We start from the raw sequence: 20,959 nt of genomic DNA, 5'->3' as shown, positions 1-20,959 counted from the left end.
GGCCTGAGTGACCGGCTGGGGCCACTTACACCACATCAGGGCCTGTGGCTCTGGCTGAGGCCACTTACACCACACCAGGGCCTGTGGCTCTGGCTGAGGCCACTTACACCACATCAGGGCCTGTGGCTGCTGGATGAGGCGACTTACACCACACCAAGGGCCTGTGGCTGCTGGCTGAGGCCACCCACACCACACCAGGGCCTGTGGCTGCTGGCTGAGGCCACTTACACCACACCAGGGCCTGTGGCTCTTGCTCAGGCCACTCATATCACACCAGACCCTGTGGCTCTGGCTGAGGCCACTTACACCACACCAGGGCCTGTGGCTCTGGCTGAGGCCACTTACACCACATCAGGGCCTGTGGCTGCTGGATGAGGCGACTTACACCACACCAAGGGCCTGTGGCTGCTGGCTGAGGCCACCCACACCACACCAGGGCCTGTGGCTGCTGGCTGAGGCCACTTACACCACACCAAGGGCCTGTGGCTGCTGGCTGAGGCCACATACACAACACCACGGCCTTATTTGCTTCTGAGGCCACTTACACCACACCAGGGCCTGTGGCTGCTGGCTGAGGCCACTTACACCACACCAGGGCATTAGTTGCTATTGAGGCCAATTACACCACACCAGGGTCTGTGACTCTTGCTCAGGCCACTTACACCACACCAGGGCCTGTGGCACTGGCTGAGGCCACTTACACCACACCAGGGCCTGTGGCTGCTGGCTGAGGCCACTTACACCACACCAGGGCCTGTGGCTGCTGGCTGAGGTCACTTACACCACACCAGTGCCTGTGGCTGCTGGCTGAGGGCACTTACACCACACCAGTGCCTGTGGCTTTTGGCTGAGGCCACTTACACCACACCAGGGCCTGTGGCTGCTGGCTGAGGTCACTTACACCACACCAGTGCCTGTGGCTTCTGGCTGAGGCCACTTACACCACACCAGGGCCTGTGGCTCTTGCTCAGGCCACTTACACCACACCAGGGCCTGTGGCTGCTGGCTGAGGCCACTTACACCACACCAGGGCCTGTGGCTGCTGGCTGAGGGCACTTACACCACACCAGTGCCTGTGGCTGCTGGCTGAGGCCACTTACACCACACCAGGGCCTGTGGCTCTTGCTCAGGCCACTTACACCACACCAGGGCCTGTGGCTGCTGGCTGAGGGCACTTACACCACACCAGTGCCTGTGGCTGCTGGCTGAGGGCACTTACACCACACCAGTGCCTGTGGCTGCTGGCTGAGGCCACTTACACCACACCAGGGCATTAGTTGCTATTGAGGCCACTTACACCACACCAGGGCCTGTGGCTGCTGGCTGAGGCCACATACACAACACCAGGGCCTTAGTTGCTATTGAGGCCAATTACACCACACCAGGGCCTGTGGCACTGGCTGAGGCCACTTACACCACACCAGGGCCTGTGGCTGCTGGCTGAGGCCACTTACACCACACAAGGGCCTGTGGCTGCTGGATGAGGCCACCCACACCACACCAGGGCCTGTGGCTGCTGGCTGAGGCCACTTACACCACACCAGGGCCTGTGGCTCTTGCTCAGGCCACTCATATCACACCAGACCCTGTGCTTCTGGCCGAGGCCATCTTCACCAAACCTGGCCCTGTGCTGCTTGCTGTGGCCATGTACAACACACCAGGCCCTGTGCTGGTTCCTGAGGCCATCTTCAACAATCCAGGGCCTGTGCTGTTAGATAAATGCCAAACTGAGCCTTTGGGTTAGGGTATTATGCAAACATGCAGGTATGGTTATAGGATTGTCTTCGTAACTTCAGGTACTTGCCACCTAATCAGTTGAATCCATAAATTGAGACATTGTGCTGGGGCCAGCAGCTTACGGCCATACCACCCTGAGCACGCCCGACCTCGTCTGATCTCGGAAGCTAAGAAGGGCTGGGCTTGGTTAGTACTTGGATGGGAGACTTCCTTGGAATACCTGGTGCTGTAAGCCTTTGATTTTCATGTCATTGAACCGCTTTTGATCCAGAGAAGGGGTGTATTAAAAGACCAAAAGCAGCTGCCCATTAATGAGGGCACATTAACGACACTGCTTTTGGCTGTTTTCCAATGTCTTGTGCTGCTAGCTGATGCCACCTACACCACACCAGGGCCTGAGTGACCGGCTGGGGCCACTTACACCACATCAGGGCCTGTGGCTCTGGCTGAGGCCACTTACACCACACCAGGGCCTGTGGCTCTGGCTGAGGCCACTTACACCACATCAGGGCCTGTGGCTGCTGGATGAGGCGACTTACACCACACCAAGGGCCTGTGGCTGCTGGCTGAGGCCACCCACACCACACCAGGGCCTGTGGCTGCTGGCTGAGGCCACTTACACCACACCAGGGCCTGTGGCTCTTGCTCAGGCCACTCATATCACACCAGACCCTGTGGCTCTGGCTGAGGCCACTTACACCACACCAGGGCCTGTGGCTCTGGCTGAGGCCACTTACACCACATCAGGGCCTGTGGCTGCTGGATGAGGCGACTTACACCACACCAAGGGCCTGTGGCTGCTGGCTGAGGCCACCCACACCACACCAGGGCCTGTGGCTGCTGGCTGAGGCCACTTACACCACACCAAGGGCCTGTGGCTGCTGGCTGAGGCCACATACACAACACCACGGCCTTATTTGCTTCTGAGCTCACTTACACCACACCAGGGCCTGTGGCTGCTGGCTGAGGCCACATACACCACACCAGGGCCTTAGTTGCTATTGAGGCCAATTACACCACACCAGGGCCTGTTGCTCTTGCTCAGGCCACTTACACCACACCAGGGCCTGTGGCTCTTGCTCAGGCCACTTACTCCACACCAGGGCCTGTGGCTCTTGCTCAGGCCACTCATATCACACCAGACCCTGTGGCTCTGGCTGAGGCCACTTACACCACACCAGGGACTGTGGCTGCTGGCTGAGGCCACCTACACCACACCAGGGCATTAGTTGCTATTGAGGCCAATTACACCACACCAGGGCCTGTGGCACTGGCTGAGGCCACTTACACCACACCAGGGCCTGTGGCACTGGCTGAGGCCACTTACACCACACCAGGGCCTGTGGCTGCTGGCTGAGGCCACTTACACCACACCAGGGCCTGTGGCTGCTGGCTGAGGCCACTTACACCACACCAGTGCCTGTGGCTTCTGGCTGAGGCCACTTACACCACACCAGGGCCTTAGTTGCTATTGAGGCCAATTACACCACACCAGGGTCTGTGACTCTTGCTCAGGCCACTTACACCACACCAGGGCCTGTGGCACTGGCTGAGGCCACTTACACCACACCAGGGCCTGTGGCTGCTGGCTGAGGCCACTTACACCACACCAGGGCCTGTGGCTGCTGGCTGAGGCCAATTACACCACACCAGGGCCTGTGGCTCTTGCTCAGGCCACTCACATCACACCAGGCCCTGCGCTTCTGGCCGAGGCCATCTTCACCAAACCAGGCCCTGTGCTGCTAGCTGTGGCCATGTACAACACACCAGGCCCTGTGCTGGTTCCTGAGGCCATCTTCAACAATCCAGGGCCTGTGCTGTTAGATAAATGCTAAACTGAGCCTTTGGGTTAGGGTATTATGCAAACATGCAGGTATGGTTAAAGGATTGTCTTCGTAACTTCAGGTACTTGCCACCTAATCAGTTGAATCCATAAATTGAGACATTGTGCTGGGGCCAGCAGCTTACGGCCATACCACCCTGAGCACGCCCGACCTCGTCTGATCTCGGAAGCTAAGCAGTGCTGGGCTTGGTTAGTACTTGGATGGGAGACTGCCTGGGAATACCTGGTGCTGTAAGCCTTTCATTTTCATGTCATTGAACCGCTTTTGATCCAGAGAAGGGGTGTATTAAAAGACCAAAAGCAGCTGCCAATTAATGAGGGCACATTAACGACATTGCTTTTGGCTGTTTTCCAATGTCTTGTGCTGCTAGCTGATGCCACCTACACCACACCAGGGCCTGAGTGACCGGCTGGGGCCACTTACACCACATCAGGGCCTGTGGCTGCTGGCTGAGGCCACTTACACCACACCAGGGCCTGTGGCTGCTGGCTGAGGCCACTTACACCACACCAGGGCCTGTGGCTGCTGGCTGAGGCCACCTACACCACACCAGGGCCTTAGTTGCTATTGAGGCCAATTACACCACACCAGGGTCTGTGGCTCTTGCTCAGGCCACGTACACCACACCAGGGCCTGTGGCTGCTGGCAGAGGCCACTTACACCACACCAGGGCATTATTTGCTATTGAGGCCACTTACACCACACCAGGGCCTGTGGCTGCTGGCTGAGGCCACCTACACCACACCAGGGCATTAGTTGCTATTGAGGCCAATTACACCACACCAGGGTCTGTGGCTCTTGCTCAGGCCACTTACACCACACCAGGGCCTGTGGCACTGGCTGAGGCCACTTACACCACACCAGGGCCTGTGGCTCTGGCTGAGGCCACTTACACCACACCAGGGCCTGTGGCTGCTGGCTGAGGCCACTTACACCACACCAGGGCCTGTGGCTGCTGGCTGAGGCCACTTACACCACACCAGTACCTGTGGCTTCTGGCTGAGGCCACTTACACCACACCAGGGCCTGTGGCTCTTGCTCAGGCCACTCACATCACACCAGACCCTGCGCTTCTGGCCGAGGCCATCTTCACCAAACCAGGCCCTGTGCTGCTAGCTGTGGCCATGTACAACACACCAGGCCCTGTGCTGGTTCCTGAGGCCATCTTCAACAATCCAGGGCCTGTGCTGTTAGATAAATGCTAAACTGAGCCTTTGGGTTAGGGTATTATGCAAACATGCAGGTATGGTTAAAGGATTGTCTTCGTAACTTCAGGTACTTGCCACCTAATCAGTTGAATCCATAAATTGAGACATTGTGCTGGGGCCAGCAGCTTACGGCCATACCACCCTGAGCACGCCCGACCTCGTCTGATCTCGGAAGCTAAGAAGGGCTGGGCTTCGTTAGTACTTGGATGGGAGACTACCTGGGAATACCTGGTGCTGTAAGCCTTTCATTTTCATGTCATTGAACCGCTTTTGATCCAGAGAAGGGGTGTATTAAAAGACCAAAAGCAGCTGCCCATTAATGAGGGCACATTAACGACATTGCTTTTGGCTGTTTTCCAATGTCTTGTGCTGCTAGCTGATGCCACCTACACCACACCAGGGCCTGAGTGACCGGCTGGGGCCACTTACACCACATCAGGGCCTGTGGCTGCTGGCTGAGGCCACTTACACCACACCAGGGCCTGTGGCTGCTGGCTGAGGCCACTTACACCACACCAGAGCATTAGTTGCTATTGAGGCCAATTACACCACACCAGGGTCTGTGGCTCTTGCTCAGGCCACTTACACCACACCAGGGCCTGTGGCACTGGCTGAGGCCACTTACACCACACCAGGGCCTGTGGCTGCTGGCTGAGGCCACCTACACCACACCAGGGCCTTAGTTGCTATTGAGGCCACTTACACCACACCAGGGCCTGTGGCAGTGGCTGAGGCCACTTACACCACACCAGGGCCTGTGGCTGCTGGCTGAGGCCACTTACACCACACCAGGGCATTAGTTGCTATTGAGGCCACTTACACCACACCAGGGCCTGTGGCTGCTGGCTGAGGCCACCTACACCACACCAGGGCATTAGTTGCTATTGAGGCCAATTACACCACACCAGGGTCTGTGGCTCTTGCTCAGGCCACTTACACCACACCAGGGCCTGTGGCACTGGCTGAGGCCACTTACACCACACCAGGGCCTGTGGCTGCTGGCTGAGGCCACCTACACCACACCAGGGCCTTAGTTGCTATTGAGGCCACTTACACCACACCAGGGCCTGTGGCAGTGGCTGAGGCCACTTACACCACACCAGGGCCTGTGGCTGCTGGCTGAGGCCACTTACACCACACCAGGGCCTTAGTTGCTATTGAGGCCAATTACACCACACCAGGGTCTGTGACTCTTGCTCAGGCCACTTACACCACACCAGGGCCTGTGGCACTGGCTGAGGCCACTTACACCACACCAGGGCCTGTGGCTGCTGGCTGAGGCCACTTACACCACACCAGGGCCTGTGGCTGCTGGCTGAGGCCAATTACACCACACCAGGGCCTGTGGCTCTTGCTCAGGCCACTCACATCACACCAGGCCCTGCGCTTCTGGCCGAGGCCATCTTCACCAAACCAGGCCCTGTGCTGCTAGCTGTGGCCATGTACAACACACCAGGCCCTGTGCTGGTTCCTGAGGCCATCTTCAACAATCCAGGGCCTGTGCTGTTAGATAAATGCTAAACTGAGCCTTTGGGTTAGGGTATTATGCAAACATGCAGGTATGGTTAAAGGATTGTCTTCGTAACTTCAGGTACTTGCCACCTAATCAGTTGAATCCATAAATTGAGACATTGTGCTGGGGCCAGCAGCTTACGGCCATACCACCCTGAGCACACCCAACCTCGTCTGATCTCGGAAGCTAAGCAGGGCTGGGCTTGGTTAGTACTTGAATGGGAGACTGCCTGGGAATACCTGGTGCTGTAAGCCTTTCATTTTCATGTCATTGAACCGCTTTTGATCCAGAGAAGGGGTGTATTAAAAGACCAAAAGCAGCTGCCCATTAATGAGGGCACATTAACGACATTGCTTTTGGCTGTTTTCCAATGTCTTGTGCTGCTAGCTGATGCCACCTACACCACACCAGGGCCTGAGTGACCGGCTGGGGCCACTTACACCACATCAGGGCCTGTGGCTGCTGGCTGAGGCCACTTACACCACACCAGGGCCTGTGGCTGCTGGCTGAGGCCACTTACACCACACCAGGGCATTAGTTGCTATTGAGGCCAATTACACCACACCAGGGTCTGTGGCTCTTGCTCAGGCCACTTACACCACACCAGGGCCTCTGGCACTGGCTGAGGCCACTTTCACCACACCAGGGCCTGTGGCTGCTGGCTGAGGCCACCTACACCACACCAGGGCATTAGTTGCTATTGAGGCCAATTACACCACACCAGGGTCTGTGACTCTTGCTCAGGCCACTTACACCACACCAGTGCCTGTGGCACTGGCTGAGGCCACTTACACCACACCAGGGCCTTGTGCTGCTGGCTGAGGCCACTTACACCACACCAGTGCCTGTGGCTGCTGGCTGAGGCCACTTACACCACACCAGGGCATTAGTTGCTATTGAGGCCCCTTACACCACACCAGGGCCTGTGGCACTGGCTGAGGCCACTTACACCACACCAGGGCCTGTGGCTGCTGGCTGAGGCCACCTACACCACACCAGGGCATTAGTTGCTATTGAGGCCAATTACACCACACCAGGGTCTGTGGCTCTTGCTCAGGCCACTTACACCACACCAGGGCCTGTGGCACTGGCTGAGGCCACTTACACTACACCAGGGCCTGTGGCTCTGGCTGAGGCCACTTACACCACACCAGGGCCTGTGGCTGCTGGCTGAGGCCACTTACACCACACCAGGGCCTGTGGCTGCTGGCTGAGGCCACCCACACCACACCAGGGCCTGTGGCTGCTGGCTGAGGCCACTTACACCACACCAGGGCCTGTGGCTGCTGGCTGAGGCCACTTACACCACACCAGGGCCTGTGGCTGCTGGCTGAGGCCACTTACACCACACCAGTGCCTGTGGCTTCTGGCTGAGGCCACTTACACCACACCAGGGCCTGTGGCTCTTGCTCAGGCCACTCACATCACACCAGGCCCTGCGCTTCTGGCCGAGGCCATCTTCACCCAACCAGGCCCTGTGCTGGTTCCTGAGGCCATCTTCAACAATCCAGGGCCTGTGCTGTTGGATAAATGCTAAACTGAGCCTTTGGGTTAGGGTATTATGCAAACATGCAGGTATGGTTATAGGATTGTCTTCGTAACTTGTGCTGTAAGCCTTTCATTTTCATGTCATTGAACCGCTTTTGATCCAGAGAAGGGGTGTATTAAAAGACCTCAAGCAGCTGCCCATTAATGAGGGCACATTAACGACATTGCTTTTGGCTGTTTTCCAATGTCTTGTGCTGCTAGCTGATGCCACCTACACCACACCAGGGCCTGAGTGACCGGCTGGGGCCACTTACACCACATCAGGGCCTGTGGCTGCTGGCTGAGGCCACTTACACCACACCAGGGCCTGTGGCTGCTGGCTGAGGCCACTTACACCACACCAGAGCCTTAGTTGCTATTGAGGCCAATTACACCACACCAGGGTCTGTGGCTCTTGCTCAGGCCACTTACACCACACCAGGGCCTTAGTTGCTATTGAGGCCAATTACACCACACCAGGGCCTGTGGCTGCTGGCTGAGGCCACTTACACCACACCAGGGCCTGTGGCTGCTGGCTGAGGCCACTTACACCACACAAGGGCCTGTGGCTGCTGGCTGAGGCCACCTACACCACACCAGGGCCTTAGTTGCTATTGAGGCCAATTACACCACACCAGGGTCTGTGACTCTTGCTCAGGCCACTTACACCACACCAGGGCCTGTTGCACTGGCTGAGGCCACTTACACCACACCAGGGCCTGTGGCTGCTGGCTGAGGCCACTTACACCACACCAGGGCCTGTGGCTGCTGGCTGAGGACACTTACACCACACCAGGGCCTGTGGCTGCTGGCTGAGGGCACTTACACCACACCAGTGCCTGTGGCTTCTGGCTGAGGCCACTTACACCACACCAGGGCCTGTGGCTCTTGCTCAGGCCACTCACATCACATCAGGCCCTGCGCTTCTGGCCGAGGTCATCTTCACCAAACCAGGCCCTGTGCTGCTAGCTGTGGCCATGTACAACACACCAGGCCCTGTGCTGGTTCCTGAGGCCTTCTTCAACAATCCAGGGCCTGTGCTGTTAGATAAATGCTAAACTGAGCCTTTGGGTTAGGGTATTATGCAAACATGCAGGTATGGTTAAAGGATTGTCTTCGTAACTTCAGGTACTTGCCACCTAATCAGTTGAATCCATAAATTGAGACATTGTGCTGGGGCCAGCAGCTTACGGCCATACCACCCTGAGCACACCCGACCTTGTCTGATCTCGGAAGCTAAGCAGCGCTGGGCTTGGTTAGTACTTGGATGGGAGACTGCCTGGGAATACCTGGTGCTGTAAGCCTTTCATTTTCATGTCATTGAACCGCTTTTGATCCAGAGAAGGGGTGTATTAAAAGACCAAAAGCAGCTGCCCATTAATGAGGGCACATTAACGACATTGCTTTTGGCTGTTTTCCAATGTCTTGTGCTGCTAGCTGATGCCACCTACACCACACCAGGGCCTGAGTGACCGGCTGGGGCCACTTACACCACATCAGGGCCTGTGGCTGCTGGCTGAGGCCACTTACACCACACCAGGGCCTGTGGCTGCTGGCTGAGGCCACTTACACCACACCAGGGCCTGTGGCTGCTGGCTGAGGCCACCTACACCACACCAGGGCATTAGTTGCTATTGAGGCCAATTACACCACACCAGGGTCTGTGGCTCTTGCTCAGGCCACTTACACCACACCAGGGCCTGTGGCTGCTGGCTGAGGCCACTTACACCACACCAGGGCATTAGTTGCTATTGAGGCCAATTACACCACACCAGGGTCTGTGGCTCTTGCTCAGGCCACTTACACCACACCAGGGCCTCTGGCACTGGCTGAGGCCACTTACACCACACCAGGGCCTGTGGCTGCTGGCTGAGGCCACCTACACCACACCAGGGCATTAGTTGCTATTGAGGCCAATTACACCACACCAGGGTCTGTGACTCTTGCTTTGGCCACTTACACCACACCAGGGCCTGTGGCTGCTGGCTGAGGCCACTTACACCACACCAGGGCCTGTGGCTGCTGGCTGAGGGCACTTACACCACACCAGTGCCTGTGGCTTGTGGCTGAGGCCACTTACACCACACCAGGGCCTGTGGCTCTTGCTCAGGCCACTTACACCACACCAGGGCCTGTGGCACTGGCTGAGGCCACTTACACCACACCAGCGCCTGTGGCTGCTGGCTGAGGGCACTTACACCACACCAGGGCCTGTGGCTGCTGGCTGAGGGCACTTACACCACACCAGTGCCTGTGGCTGCTGGCTGAAGCCACTTACAGCACACCAGGGCATTAGTTGCTATTGAGGCCCCTTACACCACACCAGGGCCTGTGGCTGCTGGCTGAGGCCACTTACACCACACCAGGGCCTGTGGCTGCTGGCTGAGGCCACCTACACCACACCAGGGCATTAGTTGCTATTGAGGCCAATTACACCACACCAGGGCCTGTGGCTGCTGGCTGAGGCCACTTACACCAGACCAGGGCCTGTGGCTGCTGGCTGAGGCCACTTACACCACACCAGGGCATTAGTTGCTATTGAGGCCAATTACACCACACCAGGGTCTGTGGCTCTTGCTCAGGCCACTTACACCACACCAGGGCCTGTGGCACTGGCTGAGGCCACTTACACCACACCAGGGCCTGTGGCTGCTGGCTGAGGCCACTTACACCACACCAGGGCCTGTGGCTGCTGGCTGAGGCCACTTACACCACACCAGTGCCTGTGGCTTCTGGCTGAGGCCACTTACACCACACCAGGGCCTGTGGCTCTTGCTCAGGCCACTCACATCACACCAGGCCCTGCGCTTCTGGCCGAGGCCATCTTCACCAAACCAGGCCCTGTGCTGCTAGCTGTGGCCATGTACAACACACCAGGCCCTGTGCTGGTTCCTGAGGCCATCTTCAACAATCCAGGGCCTGTGCTGTTAGATAAATGCTAAACTGAGCCTTTGGGTTAGGGTATTATGCAAACATGCAGGTATGGTTAAAGGATTGTCTTCGTAACTTCAGGTACTTGCCACCTAATCAGTTGAATCCATAAATTGAGACATTGTGCTGGGGCCAGCAGCTTACGGCCATACCACCCTGAGCACGCCCGACCTCGTCTGATCTCGGAAGCTAAGCAGGGCTGGGCTTGGTTAGTACTTGGATGGGAGACTGCCTGGGAATACCTGGTGCTGTAAGCCTTTCATTTTCATGTCATTGAACCGCTTTTGATCCAGAGAAGGGGTGTATTAAAAGACCAAAAGCAGCTGCCCATTAATGAGGGCACATTAACGACATTGCTGTTGGCTGTTTTCCAATGTCTTGTGCTGCTAGCTGATGCCACCTACACCACACCAGGGCCTGAGTGACCGGCTGGGGCCACTTACACCACATCAGGGCCTGTGGCTGCTGGCTGAGGCCACTTACACCACACCAGGGCCTGTGGCTGCTGGCTGAGGCCACTTACACCACACCAGGGCCTGTGGCTGCTGGCTGAGGCCACCTACACCACACCAGGGCATTAGTTGCTATTGAGGCCAATTACACCACACCAGGGTCTGTGGCTCTTGCTCAGGCCACTTACACCACACCAGGGCCTGTGGCACTGGCTGAGGCCACTTACACCACACCAGGGCCTGTGGCTCTGGCTGAGGCCACTTACACCACACCAGGGCTTGTGGCTGCTGGCTCAGGCCACTTACACCACACCAGGGCCTGTGGCTGCTGGCTGAGGCCACTTACACCACACCAGGGCCTGTGGCTGCTGGCTGAGGCCACTTACACCACACCAGTGCCTGTGGCTTCTGGCTGAGGCGACTTAGACCACACCAGGGCCTGTGGCTCTTGCTCAGGCCACTCACATCACACCAGGCCCTGCGCTTCTGGCCGAGGCCATCTTCACCAAACCAGGCCCTGTGCTGCTAGCTGTGGCCATGTACAACACACCAGGCCCTGTGCTGGTTCCTGAGGCCATCTTCAACAATCCAGGGCCTGTGCTGTTAGATAAATGCTAAACTGAGCCTTTGGGTTAGGGTATTATGCAAACATGCAGGTATGGTTAAAGGATTGTCTTCGTAACTTCAGGTACTTGCCACCTAATCAGTTGAATCCATAAATTGAGACATTTTGCTGGGGCCAGCAGCTTACGGCCATACCACCCTGAGCACCCCCGACCTCGTCTGATCTCGGAAGCTAAGCAGGGCTGGGCTTGGTTAGTACTTGGATGGTAGACTACCTGGGAATACCTGGTGCTGTAAGCCTTTCATTTTCATGTCATTGAACCGCTTTTGATCCAGAGAAGGGGTGTATTAAAAGACCAAAAGCAGCTGCCCATTAATGAGGGCACATTAACGACATTGCTTTTGGCTGTTTTCCAATGTCTTGTGCTGCTAGCTGATGCCACCTACACCACACCAGGGCCTGAGTGACCGGCTGGGGCCACTTACACCACATCAGGGCCTGTGGCTGCTGGCTGAGGCCACTTACACCACACCAGGGCCTGTGGCTGCTGGCTGAGGCCACTTACACCACACCAGGGCATTAGTTGCTATTGAGGCCAATTACACCACACCAGGGTCTGTGGCTCTTGCTCAGGCCACTTACACCACACCAGGGCCTGTGGCACTGGCTGAGGCCACTTACACCACACCAGGGCCTGTGGCTGCTGGCTGAGGCCACTTACACCACACCAGGGCCTGTGGCTGCTGGCTGAGGCCACTTACACCACACCAGGGCCTGTGGCTGCTGGCTGAGGCCACTTACACCACACCAGTGCCTGTGGCTTCTGGCTGAGGCCACTTACACCACACCAGGGCCTGTGGCTCTTGCTCAGGCCACTCACATCACACCAGGCCCTGCGCTTCTGGCCGAGGCCATCTTCACCAAACCAGGCCCTGTGCTGCTAGCTGTGGCCATGTACAACACACCAGGCCCTGTGCTGGTTCCTGAGGCCATCTTCAACAATCCAGGGCCTGTGCTGTTAGATAAATGCTAAACTGAGCCTTTGGGTTAGGGTATTATGCAAACATGCAGGTATGGTTAAAGGATTGTCTTCGTAACTTCAGGTACTTGCCACCTAATCAGTTGAATCCATAAATTGAGACATTGTGCTGGGGCCAGCAGCTTACGGCCTTACCACCCTGAGCACGCCCGACCTCGTCTGATCTCAGAAGCTAAGCAGGGCTGGGCTTGGTTAGTACTTGGATGGGAGACTGCCTGGGAATACCTGGTGCTGTAAGCCTTTCATTTTCATGTCATTGAACCGCTTTTGATCCAGAGAAGGGGTGTATTAAAAGACCAAAAGCAGCTGCCCATTAATGAGGGCACATTAACGACATTGCTTTTGGCTGTTTTCCAATGTCTTGTGCTGCTAGCTGATGCCACCTACACCACACCAGGGCCTGAGTGACCGGCTGGGGCCACTTACACCACATCAGGGCCTGTGGCTGCTGGCTGAGGCCACTTACACCACACCAGGGCCTGTGGCTGCTGGCTGAGGCCACCTACACCACACCAGGGCCTTAGTTGCTATTGAGGCCACTTACACCACACCAGGGCCTGTGGCACTGGCTGAGGCCACTTACACCACACCAGGGCCTGTGGCTGCTGGCTGAGGCCACTTACACCACACCAGGGCATTAGTTGCTATTGAGGCCACTTACACCACACCAGGGCCTGTGGCTGCTGGCTGAGGCCACCTACACCACACCAGGGCATTAGTTGCTATTGAGGCCAATTACACCACACCAGGGTCTGTGGCTCTTGCTCAGGCCACTTACACCACACCAGGGCCTGTGGCACTGGCTGAGGCCACTTACACCACACCAGGGCCTGTGGCTCTGGCTGAGGCCACTTACACCACACCAGGGCCTGTGGCTGCTGGCTGAGGCCACTTACACCACACCAGGGCCTGTGGCTGCTGGCTGAGGCCACTTACACCACACCAGTGCCTGTGGCTTCTGGCTGAGGCCACTTACACCACACCAGGGCCTTAGTTGCTATTGAGGCCAATTACACCACACCAGGGTCTGTGACTCTTGCTCAGGCCACTTACACCACACCAGGGCCTGTGGCACTGGCTGAGGCCACTTACACCACACCAGGGCCTGTGGCTGCTGGCTGTGGCCACTTACACCACACCAGGGCATGTGGCTGCTGGCTGAGGCCAATTACACCACACCAGGGCCTGTGGCTCTTGCTCAGGCCACTCACATCACACCAGGCCCTGCGCTTCTGGCCGAGGCCATCTTCACCAAACCAGGCCCTGTGCTGCTAGCTGTGGCCATGTACAACACACCAGGCCCTGTGCTGGTTCCTGAGGCCATCTTCAACAATCCAGGGCCTGTGCTGTTAGATAAATGCTAAACTGAGCCTTTGGGTTAGGGTATTATGCAAACATGCAGGTATGGTTAAAGGATTGTCTTCGTAACTTCAGGTACTTGCCACCTAATCAGTTGAATCCATAAATTGAGACATTGTGCTGGGGCCAGCAGCTTACGGCCATACCACCCTGAGCACGCCTGACCTCGTCTGATCTCGGAAGCTAAGCAGGGCTGGGCTTGGTTAGTACTTGGATGGGAGACTGCCTGGGAATACCTGGTGCTGTAAGCCTTTCATTTTCATGTCATTGAACCGCTTTTGATCCAGAGAAGGGGTGTATTAAAAGACCAAAAGCAGCTGCCCATTAATGAGGGCACATTAACGACATTGCTTTTGGCTGTTTTCCAATGTCTTGTGCTGCTAGCTGATGCCACCTACACCACACCAGGGCCTGAGTGACCGGCTGGGGCCACTTACACCACATCAGGGCCTGTGGCTGCTGGCTGAGGCCACTTACACCACACCAGGGCCTGTGGCTGCTGGCTGAGGCCACTTACACCACACCAGGGCCTGTGGCTGCTGGCTGAGGCCACCTACACCACACCAGGGCATTAGTTGCTATTGAGGCCAATTACACCACACCAGGGCCTGTGGCTGCTGGCTGAGGCCACTTACACCACACCAGGGCATTAGTTGCTATTGAGGCCACTTACACCACACCAGGGCCTGTGGCTGCTGGCTGAGGCCACCTACACCACACCAGGGCCTGTGGCTGCTGGCTGAGGCCACTTACACCACACCAGTGCCTGTGGCTTCTGGCTGAGGCCACTTACACCACACCAGGGCCTGTGGCTCTTGCTCAGGCCACTCACATCACACCAGGCCCTGCGCTTCTGGCCGAGGCCATCTTCACCAAACCAGGCCCTGTGCTGCTAGCTGTGGCCATGTACAACACACCAGGCCCTGTGCTGGTTCCTGAGGCCATCTTCAACAATCCAGGGCCTGTGCTGTTAGATAAATGCTAAACTGAGCCTTTGGGTTAGGGTATTATGCAAACATGCAGGTATGGTTAAAGGATTGTCTTCGTAACTTCAGGTACTTGCCACCTAATCAGTTGAATCCATAAATTGAGACATTGTGCTGGGGCCAGCAGCTTACGGCCATACCACCCTGAGCACGCCCGACCTCGTCTGATCTCGGAAGCTAAGCAGGGCTGGGCTTGGTTAGTACTTGGATGGGAGACTACCTGGGAATACCTGGTGCTGTAAGCCTTTCCTTTTCATGTCATTGAACCGCTTTTGATCCAGAGAAGGGGTGTATTAAAAGACCAAAAGCAGCTGCCCATTAATGAGGGCACATTAACGACATTGCTTTTGGCTGTTTTCCAATGTCTTGTGCTGCTAGCTGATGCCACCTACACCACACCAGGGCCTGAGTGACCGGCTGGGGCCACTTACACCACATCAGGGCCTGTGGCTGCTGGCTGAGGCCACTTACACCACACCAGGGCCTGTGGCTGCTGGCTCAGGCCACTTACACCACACCAGGGCCTGTGGCTGCTGGCTGAGGTCACTTACACCACACCAGTGCCTGTGGCTGCTGGCTGAGGGCACTTACACCACACCAGTGCCTGTGGCTTCTGGCTGAGGCCACTTACACCACACCAGGGCCTGTGGCTGCTGGCTGAGGCCACTTACACCACACCAGGGCCTGTGGCTGCTGGCTGAGGTCACTTACACCACACCAGTGCCTGTGGCTGCTGGCTGAGGGCACTTACACCACACCAGGGCCTGTGGCTGCTGGCTGAGGCCACTTACACCACACCAGGGCATTAGTTGCTATTGAGGCCCCTTACACCACACCAGGGCCTGTGGCACTGGCTGAGGCCACTTACACCACACCAGGGCCTGTGGCTCTGGCTGAGGCCACTTACACCACACCAGGGCCTGTGGCTGCTGGCTGAGGCCACCTACACCACACCAGTGCCTGTGGCTTCTGGCTGAGGCCACTTACACCACACCAGGGCCTGTGGCTGCTGGCTGAGGCCACCTACACCACACCAGGGCATTAGTTGCTATTGAGGCCAATTACACCACACCAGGGTCTGTGGCTCTTGCTCAGGCCACTTACACCACACCAGGGCCTGTGGCACTGGCTGAGGCCACTTACACCACACCAGGGCCTGTGGCTCTGGCTGAGGCCACTTACACCACACCAGGGCCTGTGGCTGCTGGCTGAGGCCACTTACACCACACCAGGGCCTGTGGCTGCTGGCTGAGGCCACTTACACCACACCAGTGCCTGTGGCTTCTGGCTGAGGCCACTTACACCACACCAGGGCCTTAGTTGCTATTGAGGCCAATTACACCACACCAGGGTCTGTGACTCTTGCTCAGGCCACTTACACCACACCAGGGCCTGTGGCACTGGCTGAGGCCACTTACACCACACCAGGGCCTGTGGCTGCTGGCTGTGGCCACTTACACCACACCAGGGCATGTGGCTGCTGGCTGAGGCCAATTACACCACACCAGGGCCTGTGGCTCTTGCTCAGGCCACTCACATCACACCAGGCCCTGCGCTTCTGGCCGAGGCCATCTTCACCAAACCAGGCCCTGTGCTGCTAGCTGTGGCCATGTACAACACACCAGGCCCTGTGCTGGTTCCTGAGGCCATCTTCAACAATCCAGGGCCTGTGCTGTTAGATAAATGCTAAACTGAGCCTTTGGGTTAGGGTATTATGCAAACATGCAGGTATGGTTAAAGGATTGTCTTCGTAACTTCAGGTACTTGCCACCTAATCAGTTGAATCCATAAATTGAGACATTGTGCTGGGGCCAGCAGCTTACGGCCATACCACCCTGAGCACGCCTGACCTCGTCTGATCTCGGAAGCTAAGCAGGGCTGGGCTTGGTTAGTACTTGGATGGGAGACTGCCTGGGAATACCTGGTGCTGTAAGCCTTTCATTTTCATGTCATTGAACCGCTTTTGATCCAGAGAAGGGGTGTATTAAAAGACCAAAAGCAGCTGCCCATTAATGAGGGCACATTAACGACATTGCTTTTGGCTGTTTTCCAATGTCTTGTGCTGCTAGCTGATGCCACCTACACCACACCAGGGCCTGAGTGACCGGCTGGGGCCACTTACACCACATCAGGGCCTGTGGCTGCTGGCTGAGGCCACTTACACCACACCAGGGCCTGTGGCTGCTGGCTGAGGCCACTTACACCACACCAGGGCCTGTGGCTGCTGGCTGAGGCCACCTACACCACACCAGGGCATTAGTTGCTATTGAGGCCAATTACACCACACCAGGGCCTGTGGCTGCTGGCTGAGGCCACTTACACCACACCAGGGCATTAGTTGCTATTGAGGCCACTTACACCACACCAGGGCCTGTGGCTGCTGGCTGAGGCCACCTACACCACACCAGGGCCTGTGGCTGCTGGCTGAGGCCACTTACACCACACCAGTGCCTGTGGCTTCTGGCTGAGGCCACTTACACCACACCAGGGCCTGTGGCTCTTGCTCAGGCCACTCACATCACACCAGGCCCTGCGCTTCTGGCCGAGGCCATCTTCACCAAACCAGGCCCTGTGCTGCTAGCTGTGGCCATGTACAACACACCAGGCCCTGTGCTGGTTCCTGAGGCCATCTTCAACAATCCAGGGCCTGTGCTGTTAGATAAATGCTAAACTGAGCCTTTGGGTTAGGGTATTATGCAAACATGCAGGTATGGTTAAAGGATTGTCTTCGTAACTTCAGGTACTTGCCACCTAATCAGTTGAATCCATAAATTGAGACATTGTGCTGGGGCCAGCAGCTTACGGCCATACCACCCTGAGCACGCCCGACCTCGTCTGATCTCGGAAGCTAAGCAGGGCTGGGCTTGGTTAGTACTTGGATGGGAGACTACCTGGGAATACCTGGTGCTGTAAGCCTTTCCTTTTCATGTCATTGAACCGCTTTTGATCCAGAGAAGGGGTGTATTAAAAGACCAAAAGCAGCTGCCCATTAATGAGGGCACATTAACGACATTGCTTTTGGCTGTTTTCCAATGTCTTGTGCTGCTAGCTGATGCCACCTACACCACACCAGGGCCTGAGTGACCGGCTGGGGCCACTTACACCACATCAGGGCCTGTGGCTGCTGGCTGAGGCCACTTACACCACACCAGGGCCTGTGGCTGCTGGCTGAGGCCACTTACACCACACCAGGGCCTGTGGCTGCTGGCTGAGGTCACTTACACCACACCAGTGCCTGTGGCTGCTGGCTGAGGGCACTTACACCACACCAGTGCCTGTGGCTTCTGGCTGAGGCCACTTACACCACACCAGGGCCTGTGGCTGCTGGCTGAGGCCACTTACACCACACCAGGGCCTGTGGCTGCTGGCTGAGGTCACTTACACCACACCAGTGCCTGTGGCTGCTGGCTGAGGGCACTTACACCACACCAGGGCCTGTGGCTGCTGGCTGAGGCCACTTACACCACACCAGGGCATTAGTTGCTATTGAGGCCCCTTACACCACACCAGGGCCTGTGGCACTGGCTGAGGCCACTTACACCACACCAGGGCCTGTGGCTCTGGCTGAGGCCACTTACACCACACCAGGGCCTGTGGCTGCTGGCTGAGGCCACCTACACCACACCAGTGCCTGTGGCTTCTGGCTGAGGCCACTTACACCACACCAGGGCCTGTGGCTCTTGCTCAGGCCACTCACATCACACCAGGCCCTGCGCTTCTGGCCGAGGCCATCTTCACCAAACCAGGCCCTGTGCTGCTAGCTGTGGCCATGTACAACACACCAGGCCCTGTGCTGGTTCCTGAGGCCATCTTCAACAATCCAGGGCCTGTGCTGTTAGATAAATGCTAAACTGAGCCTTTGGGTTAGGGTATTATGCAAACATGCAGGTATGGTTAAAGGATTGTCTTCGTAACTTCAGGTACTTGCCACCTAATCAGTTGAATCCATAAATTGAGACATTGTGCTGGGGCCAGCAGCTTACGGCCATACCACCCTGAGCACGCCCGACCTCGTCTGATCTTGGAAGCTAAGCAGGGCTGGGCTTGGTTAGTACTTGGATGGGAGACTGCCTGGGAATACCTGGTGCTGTCAGCCTTTCATTTTCATGTCATTGAACCGCTTTTGATCCAGAGAAGGGGTGTATTAAAAGACCAAAAGCAGCTGCCCATTAATGAGGGCACATTAACGACATTGCTTTTGGCTGTTTTCCAATGTCTTGTGCTGCTAGCTGATGCCACCTACACCACACCAGGGCCTGAGTGACCGGCTGGGGCCACTTACACCACATCAGGGCCTGTGGCTGCTGGCTGAGGCCACTTACACCACACCAGGGCCTGTGGCTGCTGGCTGAGGCCACTTACACCACACCAGGGCCTGTGGCTGCTGGCTGAGGCCACCTACACCACACCAGGGCCTTAGTTGCTATTGAGGCCAATTACACCACACCAGGGTCTGTGGCTCTTGCTCAGGCCACTTACACCACACCAGGGCCTGTGGCTGCTGGCTGAGGCCACTTACACCACACCAGGGCATTAGTTGCTATTGAGGCCACTTACACCACACCAGGGCCTGTGGCTGCTGGCTGAGGCCACCTACACCACACCAGGGCATTAGTTGCTATTGAGGCCAATTACACCACACCAGGGCCTGTGGCACTGGCTGAGGCCACTTACACCACACCAGGGCCTGTGGCTCTGGCTGAGGCCACTTACACCACACCAGGGCCTGTGGCTGCTGGCTGAGGCCACTTACACCACACCAGGGCCTGTGGCTGCTGGCTGAGGCCACTTACACCACACCAGGGCCTGTGGCTGCTGGCTGAGGCCACTTACACCACACCAGTGCCTGTGGCTTCTGGCTGAGGCCACTTACACCACACCAGGGCCTGTGGCTCTTGCTCAGGCCACTCACATCACACCAGGCCCTGCGCTTCTGGCCGAGGCCATCTTCACCAAACCAGGCCCTGTGCTGCTAGCTGTGGCCATGTACAACACACCAGAACCTGTGCTGGTTCCTGAGGCCATCTTCAACAATCCAGGGCCTGTGCTGTTAGATAAATGCTAAACTGAGCCTTTGGGTTAGGGTATTATGCAAACATGCAGGTATGGTTAAAGGATTGTCTTCGTAACTTCAGGTACTTGTCACCTAATCAGTTGAATCCATAAATTGAGACATTGTGCTGGGGCCAGCAGCTTACGGCCATACCACCCTGAGCACGCCCGACCTCGTCTGATCTCGGAAGCTAAGCAGGGCTGGGCTTGGTTAGTACTTGGATGGGAGACTACCTGGGAATACCTGGTGCTGTAAGCCTTTCATTTTCATGTCATTGAACCGCTTTTGATCCAGAGAAGGGGTGTATTAAAAGACCAAAAGCAGCTGCCCATTAATGAGGGCACATTAACGACATTGCTTTTGGCTGTTTTCCAATGTCTTGTGCTGCTAGCTGATGCCACCTACACCACACCAGGGCCTGAGTGACCGGCTGGGGCCACTTACACCACATCAGGGCCTGTGGCTGCTGGCTGAGGCCACTTACACCACACCAGGGCCTGTGGCTGCTGGCTGAGGCCACTTACACCACACCAGGGCATTAGTTGCTATTGAGGCCAATTACACCACACCAGGGTCTGTGGCTCTTGCTCAGGCCACTTACACCACACCAGGGCCTGTGGCTGCTGGCTGAGGCCACCTACACCACACCAGGGCATTAGTTGCTATTGAGGCCAATTACACCACACCAGGGTCTGTGACTCTTGCTCAGGCCACTTACACCACACCAGGGCCTGTGGCACTGGCT

At 57.0% G+C, this 20,959-nt stretch overlaps 13 non-coding genes and 1 pseudogene across 13 annotated transcripts; all 14 read left to right on the top strand.

Moving 5' to 3' along the window:
• The first annotated feature begins 1,853 nt into the window (after positions 1-1,853).
• On the top strand, positions 1,854-1,972 carry LOC145427186 (5S ribosomal RNA). Its single transcript, XR_013907916.1, has one exon. It is a non-coding gene; the product is annotated as a 5S ribosomal RNA (ribosomal RNA).
• A 1,727-nt stretch (positions 1,973-3,699) lies between these two features.
• LOC145427012 (5S ribosomal RNA) lies at positions 3,700-3,818 on the top strand. Its single transcript, XR_013907736.1, has one exon. It is a non-coding gene; the product is annotated as a 5S ribosomal RNA (ribosomal RNA).
• A 1,095-nt stretch (positions 3,819-4,913) lies between these two features.
• LOC145427359 (5S ribosomal RNA) lies at positions 4,914-5,032 on the top strand (annotated as a pseudogene).
• Positions 5,033-6,437: 1,405 nt separating this feature from the next.
• LOC145427141 (5S ribosomal RNA) lies at positions 6,438-6,556 on the top strand. The gene has a single exon (XR_013907865.1). It is a non-coding gene; the product is annotated as a 5S ribosomal RNA (ribosomal RNA).
• Positions 6,557-9,014: 2,458 nt separating this feature from the next.
• LOC145427212 (5S ribosomal RNA) lies at positions 9,015-9,133 on the top strand. The gene has a single exon (XR_013907944.1). It is a non-coding gene; the product is annotated as a 5S ribosomal RNA (ribosomal RNA).
• Positions 9,134-10,898: 1,765 nt separating this feature from the next.
• LOC145426409 (5S ribosomal RNA) lies at positions 10,899-11,017 on the top strand. Its single transcript, XR_013907119.1, has one exon. It is a non-coding gene; the product is annotated as a 5S ribosomal RNA (ribosomal RNA).
• Positions 11,018-11,957: 940 nt separating this feature from the next.
• LOC145426991 (5S ribosomal RNA) lies at positions 11,958-12,076 on the top strand. Its single transcript, XR_013907714.1, has one exon. It is a non-coding gene; the product is annotated as a 5S ribosomal RNA (ribosomal RNA).
• An 861-nt stretch (positions 12,077-12,937) lies between these two features.
• LOC145427241 (5S ribosomal RNA) lies at positions 12,938-13,056 on the top strand. The gene has a single exon (XR_013907973.1). It is a non-coding gene; the product is annotated as a 5S ribosomal RNA (ribosomal RNA).
• Positions 13,057-14,307: 1,251 nt separating this feature from the next.
• On the top strand, positions 14,308-14,426 carry LOC145426830 (5S ribosomal RNA). Its single transcript, XR_013907549.1, has one exon. It is a non-coding gene; the product is annotated as a 5S ribosomal RNA (ribosomal RNA).
• Positions 14,427-15,287: 861 nt separating this feature from the next.
• Positions 15,288-15,406, top strand: LOC145427629 (5S ribosomal RNA). Its single transcript, XR_013908170.1, has one exon. It is a non-coding gene; the product is annotated as a 5S ribosomal RNA (ribosomal RNA).
• Positions 15,407-16,978: 1,572 nt separating this feature from the next.
• LOC145426829 (5S ribosomal RNA) lies at positions 16,979-17,097 on the top strand. Its single transcript, XR_013907548.1, has one exon. It is a non-coding gene; the product is annotated as a 5S ribosomal RNA (ribosomal RNA).
• An 861-nt stretch (positions 17,098-17,958) lies between these two features.
• Positions 17,959-18,077, top strand: LOC145427628 (5S ribosomal RNA). The gene has a single exon (XR_013908169.1). It is a non-coding gene; the product is annotated as a 5S ribosomal RNA (ribosomal RNA).
• Positions 18,078-19,138: 1,061 nt separating this feature from the next.
• On the top strand, positions 19,139-19,257 carry LOC145427204 (5S ribosomal RNA). The gene has a single exon (XR_013907935.1). It is a non-coding gene; the product is annotated as a 5S ribosomal RNA (ribosomal RNA).
• Positions 19,258-20,353: 1,096 nt separating this feature from the next.
• LOC145427626 (5S ribosomal RNA) lies at positions 20,354-20,472 on the top strand. The gene has a single exon (XR_013908168.1). It is a non-coding gene; the product is annotated as a 5S ribosomal RNA (ribosomal RNA).
• Positions 20,473-20,959: the final 487 nt, after the last annotated feature.

The sequence above is a fragment of the Astatotilapia calliptera genome, chromosome 3 (assembly GCF_964374335.1).
Source record: "Astatotilapia calliptera chromosome 3, fAstCal68.1, whole genome shotgun sequence".
Lineage (NCBI taxonomy): Eukaryota > Metazoa > Chordata > Actinopteri > Cichliformes > Cichlidae > Astatotilapia > Astatotilapia calliptera.
The sequence above is the reverse complement of the archived record's forward strand: the minus strand, read 5'-3'. Positions and strand labels throughout refer to the sequence as shown.